Raw genomic sequence first — 21,852 nt, forward strand, 5'->3', positions numbered from 1 at the left:
AGCAAACCATCATGGCACACATTTACTTATGTAACAAATCTGCACATCCTGCACATGTATCCTGGAACTTAAAATTTAATTTAATTTAAAAAAATGACTAGCGCCTGTGAGATGATAGAATTATGCTACTAAAGAATAATCTATTAAAATAAAAAAAAAACCTTCCAGTGACAAAAGCACAATTCGTATTGGCATATCAATAAAGATTGGTATATTTATCTATTGGGATCTAACCAAAAAAGAAAGAACCTACTTTATTTGGCACAGAGGGAATTACTGCAGGGAACTGACTAAACCAATGAAGGAAGAGCTGGTAAATCAGCTGGGAACCTCGGAGAAACACCAAGATGAGTAAGGGCTGGAAGCTAGTACCACCCCTGAGCTAAAGGGACAAAAGGAAGCGATGTGTCACCAGAGCATCCCCAGGAGGCAGCTGGAACCACCATGAGCCCATCCAGTGGGAGCTAGAACTGCCAGGAGACTAAGCTGCTACTGGACGCGCCACGGAAGTCAGGGAGAGGGAGGGAAGACATTCTCTGGCTCCTCCCACTGAGAGCCTCTCAAATTCCCCAGTGATCAGATTCTACTGGCTAGACTGAAAAGAGGGATATAGCTGGTTTTATTTCTTAAATGTCAATGTTTACAACAACCTAAGGATTACTTTGTAACTTTTAAAATTTATGATAAACCAATGGAACTTTTAAAAATGGGCAGGTATATATTATTTTTCAAGGCTTTTTAGGAGGTACATGAGCAAAAGTTTAAAGATCTCTGTGCTGGGAAATACAAAGATAGAGAAGAGCTATCCCTCCCTCAATGTGTTCACGGACTAACAAGGCAGAGGGGAAAAGGCAAAACTGAATGGTGGTTCCTGAGAGGGCTTCACATTCTCGACAACCCTTACAAATCTTCTGGGAGGCAAGGATTGTTGTTTCTGTTTTACAGATGTGGGAACAGAATCTCAGCAGGTCATTAAACTGCCCAAGGCCAAGTTTGTAAGCAACATAACTAGAAGTAAAAATCAGACATCTTTAGTTCCACAATTTCTTGTGGAGAGAAATGACTCCCTGGTTTCAGATGCACAGAAGCAGCATCCTTATAAAATATTCCCTAAAGGAGTGTTTCCCAGACTGTAATGTGCATACAAATAACCTGGGATTCTTGTTGAGATGCAGATTATGATTCCAGAGGTCTAGGGTGAGTCTTGAGATGCTGCATCTCCCGAAAGGTTCCCAGCTGATGCCTCATTTGCAGACCATGCTTTGAATAGCAAGTCCCTCAAGCAGTGGACACTAAGCTTTCTTGAGTGGACACCCCTAATTGTAAGAAGCTTTGAGCACGCATCCCCCAATACAAGTATACTTGTTTATTCATGCATTGTAGATTGCATGTATTCTGACCAGTAACTACTGTAACAAGCCATCCTATACAGATAGCACAAGATATACTGTTGTAATACTAGCTATGAATCCATATTTCAAACAATCTTCTTGATGATCTTGAATTCCTTGGCCAACTTCTTATATAGTTAGGATTAAGTTATCATTTGTTTTTATTTGGCTAAGGCAATTCTCACACAAACAGTAGCGGAAGGAATATAAATTCTGCCATCTCTTTGATGCTCATTTGCACTTTTACTTTTTAACATGATGGTCAATCTCTGATTTTTAAGCCACTTCTGTATTTTTGTGAAGGTCAATTTGGTTATAACTAGATAATGTAATTTGTAAATCTACTTAATTCCATATACATATGCAGCAAAAAGGACAAGGGTATGAAGGTGTCACTGTTTCCGCTCCATGCAATGGACCTTCCACCAGCTGCCTCAAGACACCTCGGTTCAGAGCCTTACAGGTTGCCCAAGTGAGGCCATCTGTGTCAGTCCTTATAGCAAAATATAGTAAAACCTTAGTTTCTGTCTCATCAGCCACCCCCAGCAGAATTTTAGGAGCCTCCATGGTATCCACTCCGGCCACTGCCATTCTAGAGAAGAGGAATATGTAACCAGTAGGAACATGGAGAACAAGAGATCACTTTCACAATTCAATGTGCTGCTGCTTTCAGGATCAAATACATTTTCATAAAGTTAACAAATACATCATCGGTGGAGAAAACATTTTAGATGGGACTTTTTACCTCTTGAAAATTAAACTCCCCTCCTACCACACATTCATACACTGAACTGTCCCCTCCCTTTCTCACTTTTCAAGATTTAAATCCCTTCCAACCAGATCCAACATGAAGGCATTTGAGACAACAGAACATTTAAGTAACTGTTAATTAGAATACAACCTCAGACCTTTTTCAGATCATCAGATGCCATCCATCCATAGGAATCTTGCATGAAAGTTTTTTCCAAGTAACATATGTATGTATGTATGTACGTATGTATTTAAGACAGAGGCTCGCTCTGTCACCCAGGATGGAGTGCAGTGGCGTGATCTGCCTCCCAGGTTCAAGCAATTCTCCCTCCCCAGCCTGCAGAGTAGCTGGAACTACATGGGTGTGCCACCACACCTGGCTAATTTTTGTATTTTTAGTGGAAACGGGGTTTCACTATGTTGCCCAGGCTGGTCTCGAACTCCTGACTTCAGGTGATCCACCCACCTCGGCCTCCCAAAGTGCTGGGATTATGGGCATGAGCCATTATGCCCAGCCTTTTTCCAAGGAATTTAAAAATTCTGTAAGTTAGTGTTGCTCAGAAATAAATACATTTTTAGCCTCTCAAAATAGAGTCCTGGAAGACCATTAGCCTCCCTTTTCACAAACTGTTGAAGACAGACCTCCCAGTTACTGTCCCCACACCATGTCTGTATTACTTTCACTCACTTTTTCTTCTAATAGATATTTAATGAGTGCCTCCTGTATACCAGACCCCATCCAAGGTGTGGGGAAATAGTGGAGAATAAGAGCCATACAGTCATCCTCCCTGAGCTTCCATTCCAACTGGAGAGAAAGACGAACAAAGGAGTATGTAATGTAGGGAGAATGCTCTGAAGAAAATAAGTCAGAATAAAGAGGGCAGGGAACACAGAGGGGCACCAGATAGTGTGATCAGGTGAGGCCCCTCTGAGGACGGACATTTGAGCAGGTGGAGAAGAGCCAGCCCTGTGCTAAACAGGAGGGAGTAATCCTGCAAGCAGAGGGCATGGGAAGTGCAACCCCTCAGACAGGAAAGTGACTGAAGGTCTAAGAACAGCAATGAGGCACCAGGAGCGAGGGCGGGGGAGACAGATGTGGGGTTCAAGTCCCGGTGTGATGGAAAGCAAGTGTGAACAGGAGAGTGCTATCATCTCATTTAGGTTTTAAAGACTCACGCTGGCTACTGTGTGGAGAGTAGACTCCAGGAGAGAAGAGTGGCAACAGCACACACCTACAGTGCCACCTGCTCCAGGAAGCGGTGCCCCAGGCCAAGCTGGGCGCTAAGTCCTGCTCAAGTGCTCCTACCCACTCAGACACATCCCACAGGGCCAGGGGCGGAAACTGACACTTTGGGGATCCTCACTTGCACAAGCCCCTTCAACATACACATTCATCTCTCAACCAGGTGCTCCTTTAGTAATTTTGCATATTTTTTAAGGAGGGCCTCTGGAACTGTGCGTGCTTCAGGACCCTGGTCAGAGTCCCTGTCAGCAGGTACCAGAAGTACCGGATCTATACTCATCTGTATTTCCTCTTAGACTCTAAGTGCCTGGAGGGCAAGGACCATATCATATACATCTTCGTATCTCTGACATCTGCATAGTGCCCACTATGTTGTAGTCACTCAGTACATATTTTCTTAATTATCTGCATATACATGTGATGATTTATTTTTGAAACAGGTACTCTGATTCCTTTTCTTTGTAGATCAGCCAATGCCATGGCTTTGGGAACCACTGGTCACTTACAATGAATTCCATCATGGTCAACGGACAAATGTATGTGCTTACATAATGGCATTTAAAAACACAATTTTGAATGTTTCAGAATCACCAGGCCTGCATTTGAATTATGCGAATGTTACAGATTTCTTATTTCTCTTAGGTCCACTCCGGATATTTTTATCACTTTTCTCTACTTCCTATACCAACATAAGTAAAGGCCTTACTGCTAAGAAACAAGACAAAATAGAGCATAGAGACAGCCCTTAGAGACACCTCAAAGCCTCACAGAACAAACAAGCTTCAGGCAAGAACAAGCTTCCATCCTTTTCAGAATATGTTTTAACTTGCAAATAAATGATCATCCTCATTTAACAGCGATATTCCCCTCCTTTCTGGCAACTGAGAGATACACTCAGCTGCACACAAAAAGGGGAAATTTTCATCTAAAAATAAATGAAACCATGGTAAACAGGCAACTGAATTCTGAATGCAAAAATCAAGGTAAATTTTCTCTACCCAATGATCTCATATGAATAGAAAACAAGTGATTGTAATAAGAACAGGTATAATAATGAAATTTTATACCCAGCATGAGATTTGAATTTTAATATATCTGTCTGAGTTTTGCTAGAAAATGAATCAACTGTCTAAAGACCAGTCTCCAGGATGGTTTAGAGACATCCTTAAGACATCCTGCACAAAGAATGAAAGTTCTCTGTAACAAAATTAAACTTCATGTTTACAAGTCCCTTCTCCCTCTACTGTTTAACACTTTAATGTTAAGCATACCCTCTGGACAATTTATGTTTTTAATATTGCTCTTGTAAATAGGGTTGATCAGAACTCACTGCTGCTGGGAATTCTACACAATATTGCAAAGTTCTGAGTTGAATCTAGAGAGAGGGTGCCTGCTGAGACTGACAGAATGCCTAGCCCAGCAGGGCTGTTGCTGGCCAATTAGCCAAGCTTGGCCCCTCTCCCTGAACTTGCCACGAGCCAAGATCAGAGCACAACAAGAGACACACACAGCTTCCATGTTGTATCTGAACCCTGAGAAAACAGGGCTGGCTTTATTCCACTTGTGTCCAAAAACTGGGATGGGGCCCTATACAGAGGGGAATGTATCTCTGTCTAATGTTAGGATGACATTTACATTTTTGTCTATTTCTTGAGTTTGCGGACAATATAAAAGTACTCCTTCAGGTCCCTTTCTTTGTCCAGGTAAGTACTATCAGAACCTTCAAAGGCACCTTATACCAACGAGCAGACTGCTGTGTACAGCCTGTGGCAGGCGTCCATCCAATGAGCCCTGAGGAACCAAAGGGAGATGCTCTCCCATCCTTACGGCCTGTTCCAACAACCATGAAAAGATGCATTTGTCCCATTAATCGTTTTGAAGCACCTGAGGTTTCTATAGAATGGAATCTGATAAACCATGACAGTACCTTGTTTCCTGGATTTGGAGGGGGTAAGAGAGGGGGAAATCAGATTGTTAAAGACTTTTTATGCAGGAAAAACTTGGGAAGGGTTTCATACAGGCTGCTGAACTTGAGCTGAGTCTCGGAAAACTCAGAGGTAGAGAGGAGCAGGAAAATAGCATTCTAGACAGAAGAACGTCATGGGCAATGAGAGAGAGGCAGCACAAGGCATGTTCAGAGGAGAAGCAGGAAAGTCTGGCTGGAGCAAAGGGTTCAAGCAGGAAAACGGTGAGAGAGAAATTGGGAAGTCAAGCACTTGGCTTTCCCAGCAAAGCCAGCACAGATGGCGTCCACGGGGCAGTGCAAGGTAATTTCTGAGCTGGCTGTAGTTATATCTGTCTGTGCCCCTAGCCGCAGGTAGTGCTGCTGTGAAGCTCAGTTTCTAGTTCCTCTAAGGACTCTGTATGATGCCCACTTATTTTCCTATTACAGGTTTGTGTTGAGTTTGCTTTTTGGTGCAGCTGTTTGCTTAGAGCATATTCCTCTGTGGCTGTAGACCAACTGGGCTTTCATGAACTTCTGCCGTGTTTTTGCCTGTTCAGCTTTGCAAACAAGCTGATACTAGAGTTGATGACTTTCTATTTTCTCTCTCTTAGAGATCCAGGTGTCTTATTTTTACTGACCTAACACTTGCTTTGAATCTTTGAAATAACTCTCATAAACTCCGGCACATATTTTCCATTTATCTAACTCTGAAAGTACAAGAGGAGTGTTTGGAAAACAAATAAAATGCTAATATCTTCAGGAATATATGCACTTACGCATTCAACAAACAAATACATATGAATTGTGGACTAGGTTACAGGGTCTGTGCTAGACACTGGGGATACATTAGTAAAGCTCTCCAAAACATGCTAAGTGATCATCAAAACTATTCATCTGATGGATTAAATCATAACAAGGCTGTTATAAGAAGACCATGCAGGAATATAGGCTATTCATCCAGACTGGGGTTTCTCAACTCTGGCACTACTGGCATTTGAGGTCATTAAGATCCTTTGTGGGGAACTATCCTATGCATTACAGGATGATGAGCAGCATCCTTGGCCTTTACCTGTTAGATGCTAGTGGCACAGTGTCCCCAGTTGTGACAGCCAAAAATGTCTCCAGACATTGCCAAATGTCCACTGGGAGAGTGGTCAAATCCTTGTAGGTTGACATTGAGACCATTCGGGCCAAAAATATCTCTTCGTCAACAGCAGAGGGATTGGCAGGGAATAGGGTGGGGCTAGAAATATCAATTATTATTATAAAGTGATAACAGGAATGTTTACTGAAAGACTTTTCTGAGTTAATTTTCTTTGAAACTCAATAATCATACCCCTTGTTACTGAAAATACTTCTGAAATATTCATCTCTTTTCCTACCACACTAGATACCACTCCCATACCAGGTACCACTAACATTCCAACAAGTTTGTTTTTATTATTTATCATATAATGTAATCCTTTTGACCATTATCATTCTTATGGTATCTAATACTATTTTTCAGAACAGCAATTATTGTCATACAATACTACAGATATAAAACATCACAATCAAACCAGTATTGGCTGACCCCCATATATATGAACCATGAGTGGCTTAGGAAGGATGGGGTAAAGGGGCTTGTGAGTCCCACCTCTGTGTTTCCCCATTAACATTCCTTTAAACTATTTTTTTGAAGTTGTTTGTATATTGGGCTATCCCAATAGATAGTAAATTCTTGGAAAGATAGTAAATTCTTGGAAAGCAGAAACCAAAGTTTATTCCTTTGACGTTCTCAGCATCTGGCACAGTGACTATCACAAAGCAGGCATTCAATATATATATATATATATATATATATATATATATATATATCTCCATCCCTGAACTAGAAAAGGAGGGTGTGACAGGAAATGTGGATAAAACATGTAGTGTGGGACGGGTCTTATATTCCTGCTGAGAAATCGGGGCATTATCCTGCAGATAAGTGTACAGGGAGGTCAGATGACAGGTGGGCTGAGCCTGGCCAAGGCAGAAAGCCCTGGTAAAAGCCTACCTGTGACAGTGAACAGGCCTAGCTACTCCCCTCCTTCCCGCTCTCCTCCCAAGCCTGAGCTTTGCATAACGTGGGTGCCCAGAGGCTGCATCTATGTGAGGTCCATCCAGCATCAGGAAGCATAACTCTGAGACAGCATCAGTCTTCAGGGCTGCTGCATGGTTTCCTTGGGCAGTGCCCTAGCAAGACTTGAGACCAGCCAGGAGACGGGCCTGGGAGGTGTTGAAAAAGCCAAGAATGAAACAAAGTCTGGGAAGATGCTATCAAGAAAGTCACAGATGGAAGAACTAGGCCACACAGGAAAGGAAATGAGGCCTTCCCTGCAAAACCACCCTGCCGACTCCTTATCAATTTGCCAGAGCCACAACAAGACAGAGGATGCAGTGGAAATTGAGAGGCAAGGGGGAGAGGTACAAAATCACAATAAGTTATCCTCAGTGTCCTCTAGACGAATCCAGGCCTGACACCCCACTGAGCCCCATTTCTAGAGATCCTCTTGCCTTTTCCTTTGGACTACTCCCCTCCCTCTTCCTTTGCACCGAGGAACCCAAAATCGGAGCTCCTATGCCCTGTGTCCTCTATCTGGGAGGCAAAAACTTAGACTCCACCCTCATCCTCACCTTCTCATTTGCACTGGAACCAACAAGAAGAATCCAAGGGGCCAAAAAAAAACCTTAAGTGATATTGACTTTATTGTCAGAAACTCTATATTGTTCATGCCTATTTGAATATCTTCCCACTTTGTCAAAAATAATTACCTTAGGTGATTTTCTGGCAGGCTTCTCTTGCCATCCTAAATACAATACAGCACACTGGCTCAGCCAGAACCTAACGAGGACATGAACTCTTCCACAGCACCCCCAATTAAAACTATGAGAACCACAAACAATGAACCCAACCCTCTGTATTTTGCTCAGAAAATCCTCGTTGATTCACCAAATATTTATGGATCCCCATTATGTGTAAGACACTTTGGCAAATAATATTGGGAATGAATAAGACATGGGTTACACCACTGAAGAGGCATAGAGCCCAGTAAGGAAATAATGTCTGTTCACAAATGACTATTGTACAAAGTACAGGGATGCATGAGGTATGAAAAATCGCTATGGAGCTAGGACAAATTAGTGAGTTTCATAGACTATCAATTTTGTTATGTTTGCCTTTGAGAAGGAAGATGAGTCCTGATACCCTCTTCCTATTAAGATTCATTGTTTCATTAAGGGTGCATTTTCTTACTAAATGAAAGACTACTTAGTTTTCTGAATGCATATACAAGAACTGCTTCTACATGAAGCGGAAGAAAACATGAGTTCTTCTGACAAGCAGTCTATTAAAAATGCACTGTAAGTGGCATATTATTTGCACATCTGTAATAGTCTGTGGAGATTAACCTGCCCTGATAATGTAATTTCTCCTAAAGAGAAAAGAAGAAAACTACAACTAAAACATTTAAAAGACATGCACAGCTTTTGACTTGATGGACTGAAAAGTATATCTGTATGTCCTGGTGGATGTTAAAACACTTGAGTGAACTGAAATGCCTCTTAGAACTTATAATTAGCCAAGTGTTTTCAATATAATTCTTTCGTGTTCTTTAGTTATTACAGAGACCTGACGATTCCTTTAAACTCCAAAGACAGAGCTGCCCTGGATTGGGAGACCTCAAAAATAGTTTAGATTTCCCCCGTGGTCTCTCACATGGGTTCCATATTTAAGAATGTCCGTTCATTAACAAACTAGTTCAGATCAGTGCAGTTACGTAAATGCCTAAACACGATCCACAGTGCCAGGCTATAACTCGAGCAGCTCTACTTTCTTACAGGACTCTGTTTAACATGCCCTATTCTGAAGGAGGAATAAATATATATATATTTTAAGAAAAAAACTGCATATATGTTTTTAAGAAAAGCAGTTAAATTAGCAAGTCTAGTAATGTCAAGTTCTTAAAGGAGACTTAAATGAGGCTTCATTTGGAAGTGAGAAGCAACATTCACTTTGTGGCAGGCACTGTTATATTATTGAGTGCTCTCCCTTCTCATTTCATGTAATCCTTACAGAGCTGCAAGCCAGGTACCATCCCCTTTTAGTCACACACTAAAAAATGCCAGAGCTGAGATATGACCCAGAGTGTCACCGAAGTCTATATCATCCTTCTCTGTGGCTATCTGATGACTTATGTACCCTCTTATTCTGAGCAACATGTATAGCAAGTTCTCTAGGTTAAAAAAAAACAAACAAAACAGAGAGAAAACATAACAGGGACCTCTACCACAAAGCCAGGCCTTCCATTAAATAAGTTTTACACCATAAAGGATATTTTTTTCCTTCCAATTTCTTAAATGAAGTGTCTCTCCTTGATTTCTCAATATGTCTCTGTGCTGCTGAAAGAATAAGCAAAAGACTAGGTAAATCTTGTCTTCCTTTGAGATAAAAGAAAAAGAATTCTACTTCCCAGAGATACAAGCTTCAAATTGCTTCATTCATTCTAGAAACACTTCCTGAGTGTCCAATGAACGTTAGGCATTTATTGGTCAAAGTGTCAGGAAAATGGTAGTGAATAAACAGACAAAATCCCCACCCTTGTGAAGTTTACATTCTAGTCACAAGTGGAATCTACAGCAGAAAGATTAGAAAACGTTGCCAGCCAGCAGCGGTGGCTCACGCCTGTTACCCCAATGCTTTGGGAGGTGGAGGCAGAAGGATGGTTGCTTGAGATCAGCTTGAGCAACACAGCAAGACCCCATCTCTACAAAAATTTAATAAAAAAAAAATTGGCCAGGCCTGGTGACACTTGCCTATAGTCTTAGCTTCAAAAGCCTGAGATGGGAAGACTGCTTGAGCTCAGGAGTTCAAGGTTACAGTGAGCTATGATCACACCATCACACTCCAGCCTGGGTGATAAGGTGAAATCCTGTCTCTAAAAATTAAATTAATTAATAAGTAAATTAAATTAAAATTTTAAAAAAGAAAATGCTGGCCAGGCACGGTGGCTCGTGCCTGTAATCCCAACACTCTGGGAAGCCAAGGCGGGCGGATCTCCTGAGCTCAGGAGTTCGAGACCACCCTGGGCAACATGGGTGAAACCCTGCCTCTACTAAAATACAAAAAAATTAGATGGGTGTGGTGGCGTGCGCCTGTAGTCCCTGCTCCCCAGGAGGCTGAGGCATGAGAATTGCTTGAGCCTAGGAGGCGGAGGTTGCAGTGAACCTAGATCATGCCACTGCACTCCAGCTTGGGCTACAGAGTTAGACTCCGTCTCTCTCTCTCTGTCTCTCTCTCTCACACACACACACACACACATACACACACACTCACACACAAATGCTGCAGACCCCTTCCTCCCTCCCCATGTGCCAAAGCTGCTCCCCAAGCCATGTGGGGTGGACAAGTACTTCTGAAAAGGCCTTTCTCCTATCCTGGCATCTAACAGAAATATCCCCATATTAGCAACTGAACATTAAATATACACACACACGCACACACGCAGCATTTTAAAAATCTGGACACTAAGTACAATGAATAACAACTACATAAATATGACAAAGAATTAAATACAAAATCCCTTTCAGGCAAAAGCAGACATTAAAAAGCCATTTTTAAAACGTCATTTAATTCATTCTCCTATCTCCTAGACAGAACCAAACTCAACCTTCAAAAGAAGAACTATAAATGATCTCCCTATGCAAACTCCCTAGCTTCTGCCCCAGGAAATCACGACCAAATGGCTGATGTCAGCTCAGGTTCTCAGTGCTTCTACAAGGAGAGGGCAGAAATCCACATTGTATTAAGAATCTGCACGCTGAAGCAATAACTCATACAACATTTGAATAATTACCCATTCATTTTGAATTATTCTGTAATTCCTGTGATAATTTCAAACATGATGAACTTCTTTGACATAATATGAGTATCACAGGAACTTTTCCAGGATTCCCATAGTAATTCATCATTAACTGGATGCATGTTCAAATATTACCCAGCTCCCCGCTATCTGCTTCTAATAGCAGGAGCAAAGCCATCTCGTTTGCCTACTGGCATGCTTACCCAGTTAATTTCCAAAGATGACACAGTGCCAGCATGACCCAGCCCCCACGTGTGCCCTGATGACCTACTTTAATAAAATCTGGCCTCATATCAAACAGATCACAGGTTTAATTCCTGGCTACAGCAGCTACATAACAGTACATACAAGACATTAGTGCAGGGAAAATTGCACAGTCTTATGCATCATTTAAAAAAGGACAACAAAGCAGCTTATATGGTTTCTATCATCTTAAGAGACTTGCCCATGTGACATTTACTGAATCCACCAGTCCCTTTATTCCAATAACCAATATACTAAAATTCTGGGCTCTGAATCTACGAATTTAAATATTAAAATGTGTTTGGTCTTTTTTTTCATCCTGTGTTTTCTGCCTAAGGAAAAAAGATGAATTAGGGAAAGGATTAACCTTACCCTGCCTCAAAAAACAGATTCTGTGAGCCCGGTGCTTCTAATCTATTCTTGAGGATAATTTTAAAGCAGAAAATAAGATGTACACACTGCTGGGTTCCTCCACATTCTCCAAATCTGAGGATATTTCAATGACTTACGTACTTCTGAATCACATGTAGAAAAAAAAAAAAAAAAACCCTAACCTTCAGGAATCTCTCAGGTCTTTGGGAAAGCAATTGCAACCAACAATCCCCTCACATCTCATTATGTGGCACAAATTTAGTTCTAGGATTCCCCTGGCCTTGTTCAGCTGGTGTCCTCTAATGATAGAATTATCTGCTCAATTTTAAAGCAGCTCTGGGGGATGAGACGGGCTTGGTCTAAAATGCATAATATTTGAGAAATGAAAAAGACATTAAAGAGTGGAGCCAGTCCGGATCCAAGGAGGCTGGAAAGCCTAGTGGCGACAGGCATGTCTGGCTACAACATTAGCTCCATCCTTCACCTCTCAGAGCTGTAAAATAAGAGCCATGGCAGCACCTGCCCCAGAGGGGGTTCTAAGGAGCCAATGAGATAATGAGTGTTGGGCTCAGCACAGTACTGAACTAGGAGCACCCACTGTATGCAGCTGTTACTAGCACCTGCACAGGGTAAAGTCATTCCGTCCCATTAAGCACGCATCAAGCACATGGTGCTCTATACCTAATCTAACATCCATTGCAGGATAACCCACTAACTCCCCTTTTTCAAAAGCTGTGCTATCCTAAATCTCTCTTGCTGCAGAGTATATACATCTTTACAGAATCATCATAAAGGATCTCTTCTTTAAAATAATGAGGACAACTATTTGGACCATACAGCGATAAATTATTTCAATCCAAAAATCATGAAGTTTCAGGACAGTGAGAATACCAGATCATCATCAAACCTATCATTCTGTTTCATTTGAATATTCATCAAGCCAGTGTTTTCACAAATATTCCCTCTGTGTTTTCTAATAAGGAATATCATTCTCTCTACTGAAAGATAAGGAAACATGAAACACAAAATTATTAGCTCAGTATCACAGGTGCCAAACATCAGATCCAAAGCGTCTTCATATTCTCACTCCCCTTGGTGTTCCACAGGCAAGGATAATGTCCACAAAGCGGAACAGACAGCTAAACAACTGCAGGGGTGGGAGGAATTAACTGATCTAAGTCTTCTTTATCTGGTTTCCCTCTTTCCTTCTGCTTCCTCCACTCAAAAAAAAATCTACATTTTTTTCTTCAAAACATAGATCATTTTTGTGTTGGGGGAGCAGAGGAGGGGTCGTTTTAGATGTAAATAACACTGGGGCCTTTTGCCCTAAATCTCATGAATGGCTTTTGTAATCGATCATGTTTCTGTGCTTCTGTATTCAGAGTATCAAATCCTCCACCATACACATAGAGGGGAATGGGGGAGAAGGGGATAAATGATACAATAAGAAAACAAACTTTGGCCGGGCACGGTGGCTTATGCCTGTAATCCCAGCAGTCTGGGAGGCCAAGGCAGGCAGATCATAAAGTCAAGAGATCGAGGCCGTCCTGGCCAACATGGTGAAACCTCGTCTCTACTAAAAATACAAAATCTAGCCGGGTGTGGTGGCACGCATCTGTAATCCCAGCTACTTGGGAGGCTGAGACAGGAGAATCGCCTGAACCTGGGAGGCGGAGGTTGCAGTGAGCTGAGATCACGCCACTGCACTCCAATCTGGGTGACAGAGTGAGACTCCGTATCAAAAAAAAAAAAAAAACATACACACACAAAGAACTAACTTTGCAGCCCCACAAAAAGAAGGCCCCTTGAATATCCCTCTGGTCAATTTGTCTCCAGCACCCAAGAAACCAAAAGCTTTTACTTAAGCCACATACTTTGTGTCCACAGCCTGGCATCTTTTCCATCTGTCATCTCTTCTTTCTCATGTGTCTTCAGCGCCACGGTGGCAGCTGCCAGCTCTCCACTACCAACCTTCTGGCCACTCCAGCGGCCACCACCATCCTCACCACCCCACAACCTCCACCACTTTCACCATGACTCCAACTACCATGACTGCCACATCCACCTACTTACACTATGACTTCTTCCCATATCTGTTCTAATTTCCTCAATAACTTTTCAATCACCAGTCACATACACCACCTGTAGCACCTAAATCTGGCCCCAAAGTATTGCCACATCCCACTTAGCCTCTATTTGTCAACCAATATCTATCAAATACTCATTAACAGCAACATCATAGCTTTTTGTTTCATCAGAAGATTAATTACAAAAATCTGTAAGTAATGAAGAACGATCCATTATGAATACACTCAACATTCTGAAAGCAAATCTCTTTTACTGGGAAAAACAGTGCAAGTTTAAATTGTCTTTGAGAACAAGGACATCACACAGGTGGTGATCTATAGAATGAAGCTTTCATGATTAAAGTAGGGAGAATCTGAAAGCACATACTATAAATCACCACATGGCAGAAACTCAGTCATAAATTTAATTTAAAGCACAGTTTAGGTGTTTCTTTCCTAGTTTTAGCCCTAGGAAGCTCAGGCTACCCTTTTGGGACCCCAAACCTATAGCTACTGTGCTTCTGGTAAGTTTCTTTCAAGCCACCCAAGTTTCTAATCAAAGCCAAACCTCAAACTCTTGTTTCTATCTTCTGTCCCCTATGACTAGACCTTAATAAAAAGTGTCCCTTCCTTAGAGTCTATCATGAGTTGAATTCCAACAAGGCAGAGCCAACCTGCCCAGTTGCTCAGGTTGTGCACTGTGGAAGAGCACCATGTTTAAGGAGGCATCAGTCTCATCATGAGCATCTCTCTACTCATTTAAAAAAGCTGTTTGTATTTTTATTAAAACTTTGCTGATTTAAAGATGGGTAATTTGATTATTTATATTACAGTTTTCTAGCACATGGCAATAAAATGTCTTGTTCTAAAAATCAGTATAGCTGAATAATTTCCCATCAGATGGAAGTGAATGTCTTACAGAGGGGTGTCTTTGTCTAATTTGCACAAAGCGCCATATGGGCTAACAGCAGCCCTCAGAAAAGCTTCCCTCAAATGTTTTAAGCTTTCTGTGGTCTTGGCTGTTCACTAAAGCTTCTGCTCTTAGTTTAATGGACTGTTTGCACTGCATTCACTTTTTCCTCCCAATCTGGTCATCTTCTCTCGGCAACTTCAGTTATCAAGCATATCCCCTACTTAAAGCTTGTGTTCTATGTCTGTCCATTAATATTACTAAACACATGCTAACAATAACATGACCCTTTGTTACAGAAGATTACTACTAAGATGTGTCAATTCTAAACACCCCCTACAAATTTAAAATCACTAACACGTTACTTGAACTCAGTCAATATCTAACTAGATTCCTCACAGCTTTTAAAAAATAAGCAAATTAAGCTTTCATATAATTTATTTTCATTGACTTATTTCATTAATAATATCGCTTATTTAAAAAAAAAAACTACCATCAGCTATTTATCTTGAGTATAAGGAAGTAAACAACATTTGAGAGATAATCACAGGCCCAAATAGAATGGAATAATAAATCAGGTAGAAATCCACATTAACTCACCCTGCTCCCCAGAAAATGAGTTTTACTGCCATTGGTGACAGCTGGCCCTAGTAAACAATCCAGCTGTGGAAACCTTAAAAAGAAAAAGATATAGGAAAATTTAGAAGGAGAAAAATTCAGGAAAGCATAAACAGTAATTTCATTATAATAGGTCTTCTCACCAAAACATAAAGTTAGTTCAGAAGTCCCTGAATCTATGCAATAATTATACCACAAACTCTTCATAATTGGAGTTGCTTCATCAACTCACCATTTTTTCCATTAGCTGAGTCTAGGATTTTAGAGATACTTAATCTTATTTTCAGATTAATCCTCAGTGGATTACATGACTTCAGTTTTCTTTCTATATTAATCCCTCAAGTAGTTAATGATCTGAAAACTGATTCTTAAATAAACCATATAAATGAAGTATCTTAAGGATTTAAGACAGAGCTTTTGTCAGGGGAAGAATACCTCTCATATATGAATAATCACATCCATTTTGTAGATCTTCATTTTCATATTATGTACCAAATTTATACCGTCATGCTTATTTTCTTCTAATTTGGAAGCAATAAAAAACCAGAAGAACTATGAATCCTACAATATTAACAACATTAATATTAACTAAATTGTTAAGAAAACTTCTATTCAAAAAATCAGCAAATTACTCCTCTTCTCTAAATCGTCCAACAGGAAGATTAGTTGTTAGTGGTAGAAAAGAGACCAATTTTCCTCCCAAATGTTACTGGCATAGATACCACAGAATGACTGCTATTAGTAGGTTGACTTACACAAAATTGCTGATATTCAACCATTTTTTTACCTACACATATGGCAATTTCATAATTTTTCCAAACAAAAAAAATAAGTAGGAATGAAAACCCCAGTGATTATGAAACAATTACATTTTCTAAACTACTATTGCTCAACATACATCATTTTTCTGAGCAACATCAATGGTTTGGGTATAAGTAACTGATTCCATTCTAACTTACCATCAATGGTACCTAAAAGATAAGAAAGGAAAAAAATTACCTCCAGCATTTGGAAGGGCTTATGTGTATCTTTTCAGTTCTTTCTTCCCACCCAGTCCCCATTTACTTCCAACCCCCTCGGCTTCCCCCTTGCAACATAAGACTCTTTTCCAAGAGCATAGATGTGACAGAAAGAAAAGCTGAGGGCTGGAAGACAAAAAGGTGAGAGGGAGCATGCTGATCTCTAACAGGGGCAGGTGAAAGGGAAAGCAGGCAAGAGCAAGTGAGGGACAAGATGCAGGGGGCAGATGGATGCAGGAATAAGATGCAGAGGGAGGCGTGCAGAAGAGCTGCCCACTATCTCAGGACAGGCATGGCCAGGGAGCAGCATCCCACACAGGTCCAAGCCCAAGTCCACGGGACAATGAAGGGAACATTTACTTCTGTCTTGTAATAAATGTAGTAACCCATCTATTTTAGGGCCTACCACAACTACCACCACCAGCACAACAGCATCACAACCACCCCACCATAACGTTAATTCGAAGCATGCACAACACTAATGGAAGCAAAAACTAGCAGAATCAAGGCCATTTGGGTACCCCAGATATAGAAAATTCGCAAGTTCCCAAAGTGCGTTTTCTTCAGAGAAGGAACAGGAAAGGGTTTAAATAATTTTCCCTCCCACCAGGAGACCCATTAAATCAGCAGCCTACTATAAATTGTTTTGTTTTTGCATGAAAGAGCAGCCAGCCGCAAAATAAACTTTTTAATCTCCTTTTAGTACCACCCATTTCTCATTCCCTATTTTTTAGATTAATTATGTGAAGATAAGATGTAGGATTAAAATCAGCATTCTGTGACATGGTCACAGAATGGTGGTGACAAAGTCAAAGTTGACATGCCAGATGAAACCTGTCATTTTGTTCACATCCAATCAGAATCTTAAAAACACATAAGACCATGAAATGAAATGCAAGCAAAGTAAATCTGACATTCAGAGGCACTCTGTGTTGTTCCAATAGCGACTTTCCCCTTTAAACAGAGATATCTGGATCTACTGTGGACCACTACAGGGTTGAAGGTAAACGCATCAATGATGGCAATGATAGTACTAATTGTAACAGAAAAAAAAGTACTAATTGTAACAGAAAAAAAAGTCATTATTATTATTATGGGTATGGTCATAGATAAAGAGCTGCAAATAGAACAGCTCTGAATTAATAGACAAGTTGGAATTATACTTCACGTTGTGGAAAGGAGTTAGAACGTGACTTTATGTTAATACAGATGTTAAATAAGAGTGTGAACAAAATTAAGGAGTACTGGCTAAGGTCTGTGAAGTAGATATACACACGTGTAGAAGATGTCAGGTACCATTTCAATGAGGCCAATCTATGAAGAGCCACCTAAGAACCAACTGGTCAACCTCAAACAGAGTAGCCCTAGGCCACTGGTAATTACCACTGTGATCAAACTAGGGTCTACAGACCATCGGCCAGGAAACAGTACACGGAAGCTGATGTAAGAGGCAGGAAGAGCTGATGTTATCGAATGGCCCAGAATCCTAGATAAGAGTTGAGGACATGAACTCTGCACATTGGTATGCAAACCCGAAACAGGTGGCTGCATAATAACCACAGAGAGAATTTGTTAAACATAGATTTGTTAAACATAGATTCCTGGACACCACCCTGAGGCTGATTGTTGTGCTCCAACAATTTATATTCTTGAAAGCTTTCCCTGGGTACTGCTGGAGCACAACTACAATGAAGAACAGGAGCTAGGGCAACAGATGGACACTACCAGAGAAGCAGTCTCTCGATTCAGCAGGAGTCTGAGCTGGACCATCAGGTATGCTTCATATACTAGTTCACTTAATCTTCATAGCAAGAGCCTGAGTAGATTTCAATCACCCAATGTTGCAGAATAGGAGACTAAGGGGGGCAGATCTGAAAGGTCAATAACTTGCCCAAGGTAACAACACAAGAAAGATCAAATCCCACCTCATCACTTACTTCTTGAAGCTCTTCTGTGGGTGTCCACTGCCTAATATGAAATGCATTCTAAAGCCCCTTGCAGGTGCCCTCAAATAACACGGCCCTCAACTCCAGCTCAGCCATACCACCCTTTCAGCCACCCACTCCTGCTCCATGTGAACCAAGCTGTAAGCAATCTCCTGGGCAGTGCTGTTGCAAGCCTCCCTGCCCTTGCTCCTGCCTCCTCCTAGAATGCCTCTGTCCTCATCTACCTCCTCTTCCAAGATGGAGCTCAGGCCTCTCCTCTTTGCAAAGCCCTTCCTGACCACTACCAACTCTTTCCCAGATAGAACTGACCACTCCCTTCCTTGGGTCTTGCAATAATTAGCACAATAAAACATGATACTTCTCTCCAGTATTCATACGCCTGACCCTATGTAGAAATAGACTATGATTTTTGAGAACAGATGTCAGTAAATATTTTAAGAATAAATAAATGCAGCGCTACAGCCAAAGCCAGAATTTGAATCTGGATCCAACTCAAAACCAGTATACCATGCTGCGTCTCTGAAAGCTTTGCATCTACTTTCATGAAAATCACTCTTAACATTGTCAAGACAGTAGCCACTCAGCAAGGGGTGGCCAATGAGCACTTGAAATGTGGCTAGTCTAAACTAAGATGTGCTGTTAAGTATGAAATACATTATTTTAAGGATTCAACATGAAAAAATGTAAAATATTTCCACATGAAAAATGATATTTTAAATATTTTAGGTTCGATAAAATATATTAAAGTTAATTCCATGTTTCTTTTTGATTTTTAAATGCAGGTACTAGAAAACAGAAAATTATATATACAGCTCACATTATATTTATATTGAACAGAAATATACCCTATAAAGTATACCTTAACTCCCCCTTATTAATAAATCCATTAACATGATGCTAAGCATAATTTAATCTTTCTGAATGACATAGAGCCAGAGCATCAAAGACTGTACTGCAGTGCTGAACAGCATGGCCCTGCTAAACACAGAGTTTGTCCCTACACGAAAAGCTCACAGAATATTGTTTTCAGAGTTCCTTTGAGCCACTAAGTTTCTACTCTACTATAGCTGCTGGCACTTCACATGTAACTTCTCAGGTTTCTAATCTTCCAATCTAGATATTTTACTGAAATCTGAGCAGGACCAGGGCAAGGCAGAGCACCTGCCTCGGGGGGGAACTAAAACTCTCAGAAATGAAGACAAACAATTTCTTAAATAACAGCTTCGCTGATATGTGGCCCAGATACCATAAAATTCATCATCTTAAAAGGTGCAATTCAACGGTTTTTATCACATTCACAAGGTCATGCAAGCATCGCCATTATCAAATTCCAGAACATTTTCATCACCCCCCAAAGAAACCCAGACCATTAGAAGATACTCCACAGCCCTCCTCAGCCCAGTCCCTGACAACCAGTAATCTATTCTGTCACTTAAATTTGCCTATTCTGAATACATCATATAACAGGTGGTATTTTGTGTCTGGCTTCTTTCAATTAACAAAATGCTTTCAAAGTTCAGCCATTTGTACCAGAAATCGGTACTTCACTGCTTTTTATGGCGGAATAATATTCTATTGTATGAATAAGCCACATCTTATTTACCTATTAATCAGTTAATGGACATTTGATTGTTTCCAGTTTGAGGCTCCTATGTACACATTCATGTGCAAGTTTTTATATGGATGTAAGTTTTCAATTCTCTTGAGTATACACTTAGGAATAGAGTTTCTGGGTCATGTTGTTACTCTATGCCTATAATTTGAGTAACTATCAACTGTTTTCCAAAATGGCTGTACCATTTCACAGTCCCACCAGCAAGTACCAGGGTTCCAACATTTCCATATCTTCACCAACACTTAATTTTGTCTTTTTAATTTTAGCCATCTTAGTGATATATTGTTGTGGTTTTAATTTGCATTTCCCTAATGACTAATGTGGACTGCCTTTCCATATGCTTATTGGCCACTTGTATATCTTCTTTGGAGAAATGTCAATTCAAATCCTTTGTCGAATTTTTAATTGGGTTGTCTTTATCACCCCCCAAAAAGTTATACTGCTGAATGAAATCATTTTTATATATTCTGGATACAAGATCCTTATTAGATACATAATCTGCAAAAATTTAATCTCATTCTTTGGGTTGTCTTTTCTCTTTCTTGATGATATCCTCTGAAGGAAACAATTTTCCAATTTTTATGAAGACTAAGCTATATATTCATCACTCCTGCTTTTTGTGTTACATATAAGAACATATTGCCTAATCCAACATCATGAAGATTTACTCTCACTTTTTTCCTGAGACTTATTGTTTTATATTTTACATTTAAGTCAATAATCCATTTTGAGTTAATTCTGTATATGGCATGAAGTAGGATCCAACTTCATTCTTTTACACATAGGCATCCAGTTATTCCAGCGCCATTTATTAAAAAGATCATTCTTTCTTGAATTGAATTATCTTGTCACTCTTTTGAAAACCAATTAATAAAAAATGCAAGGCTTCTGGGCCTTATGGATCAATTTTATACCACTGATCTACAAGGATATAATTTGCCTGCACCACGCTGTCTTTATTACCTTAGTTTTGTGTTAAGTTTTGAAATTAGGACATGTAATTCCTTCAACTTTGTTCTGCTTTTTCAGGATTACATTGACTATTCTGGGTCCCTTGCATTTCCCTATCAATTTGAGGATCACTTTTCAATTTACTGGGAGGAAAAGACCTCTGTGTTTTTGATAGAGATTACATTAAATCTGCAGATCAATTTGGGAAGCACTGTCACCTTAATAATATTAAGTCTTCCAGTCCATGAACACAGGATGTCTTTCCATTTAAGTACATTATTTTTAATTTCTTTTAACAACGTTTTGCAGTTTTTAGTGTACAAGTCCTGAATGTCTTTTGTTAAATTTGTTCCTAAATATCTTATTCTTTTTGATACTATTACAAATGGAAATTTTCATTTTCATATTGTTAATTGTAAGTAAATAGAAATACAATTGATTTTTATTAATCTTGTATATGGCCACCTTACTGAACTTTTTAGTTCTCACAATGTGTGTATACAGTTCTTAGGATTTTCTACATACAAGATCATGTCATCTGCAAAGAGATAATTTTACTTCTTCCTTTCCAATCTGGATGATTTTTCTTTCTTTTCCTTGCCTCATTGCCTTAGCTAGAACATCCAGTATTACGCTGAATAAATGTGAAAACAGTAGACATCCTTGCCTGTTACTTATTTTAAGAGGAAAACAGTCTTTCACAAGCACGATGTTAGCTGTGGATTTTTCAGATTCCCTTCATCAGGTTGAGGAAGTTTCCTTCCATTCCTAGTTTTGTATTTTCATCATGAAGTGCTGTTTGAATTTGTCAAGTGGTTTTTTTGTTTGTTTCTATTAAGATGATTACGGGGTTTTTGTATTTTATTCTATTAATATGGTATATTAAATTGATTGATTTTCA

General features: G+C 40.0%; 1 protein-coding gene across 6 annotated transcripts in view; it reads right to left on the reverse strand.

Annotated features, from left to right (window-relative positions):
- Positions 1 to 21,852, reverse strand: part of MTUS2 (microtubule associated scaffold protein 2) — a 701,667-nt gene that overhangs the window by 666,065 nt on the left and 13,750 nt on the right. For all 6 annotated transcript variants that reach the window (XR_009213198.1, XM_032150562.2, XM_032150559.2 and 3 more), the window contains exon 2: positions 15,403 to 15,475. The gene's annotated coding sequence lies outside the window, so the exon portion shown is untranslated. The remainder of the gene's footprint in view (positions 1 to 15,402; positions 15,476 to 21,852) is intronic.

The sequence above is a fragment of the Hylobates moloch genome, unplaced genomic scaffold (genome assembly GCF_009828535.3).
Source record: "Hylobates moloch isolate HMO894 unplaced genomic scaffold, HMol_V3 SCAFFOLD_4, whole genome shotgun sequence".
Classification (NCBI taxonomy): domain Eukaryota; kingdom Metazoa; phylum Chordata; class Mammalia; order Primates; family Hylobatidae; genus Hylobates; species Hylobates moloch.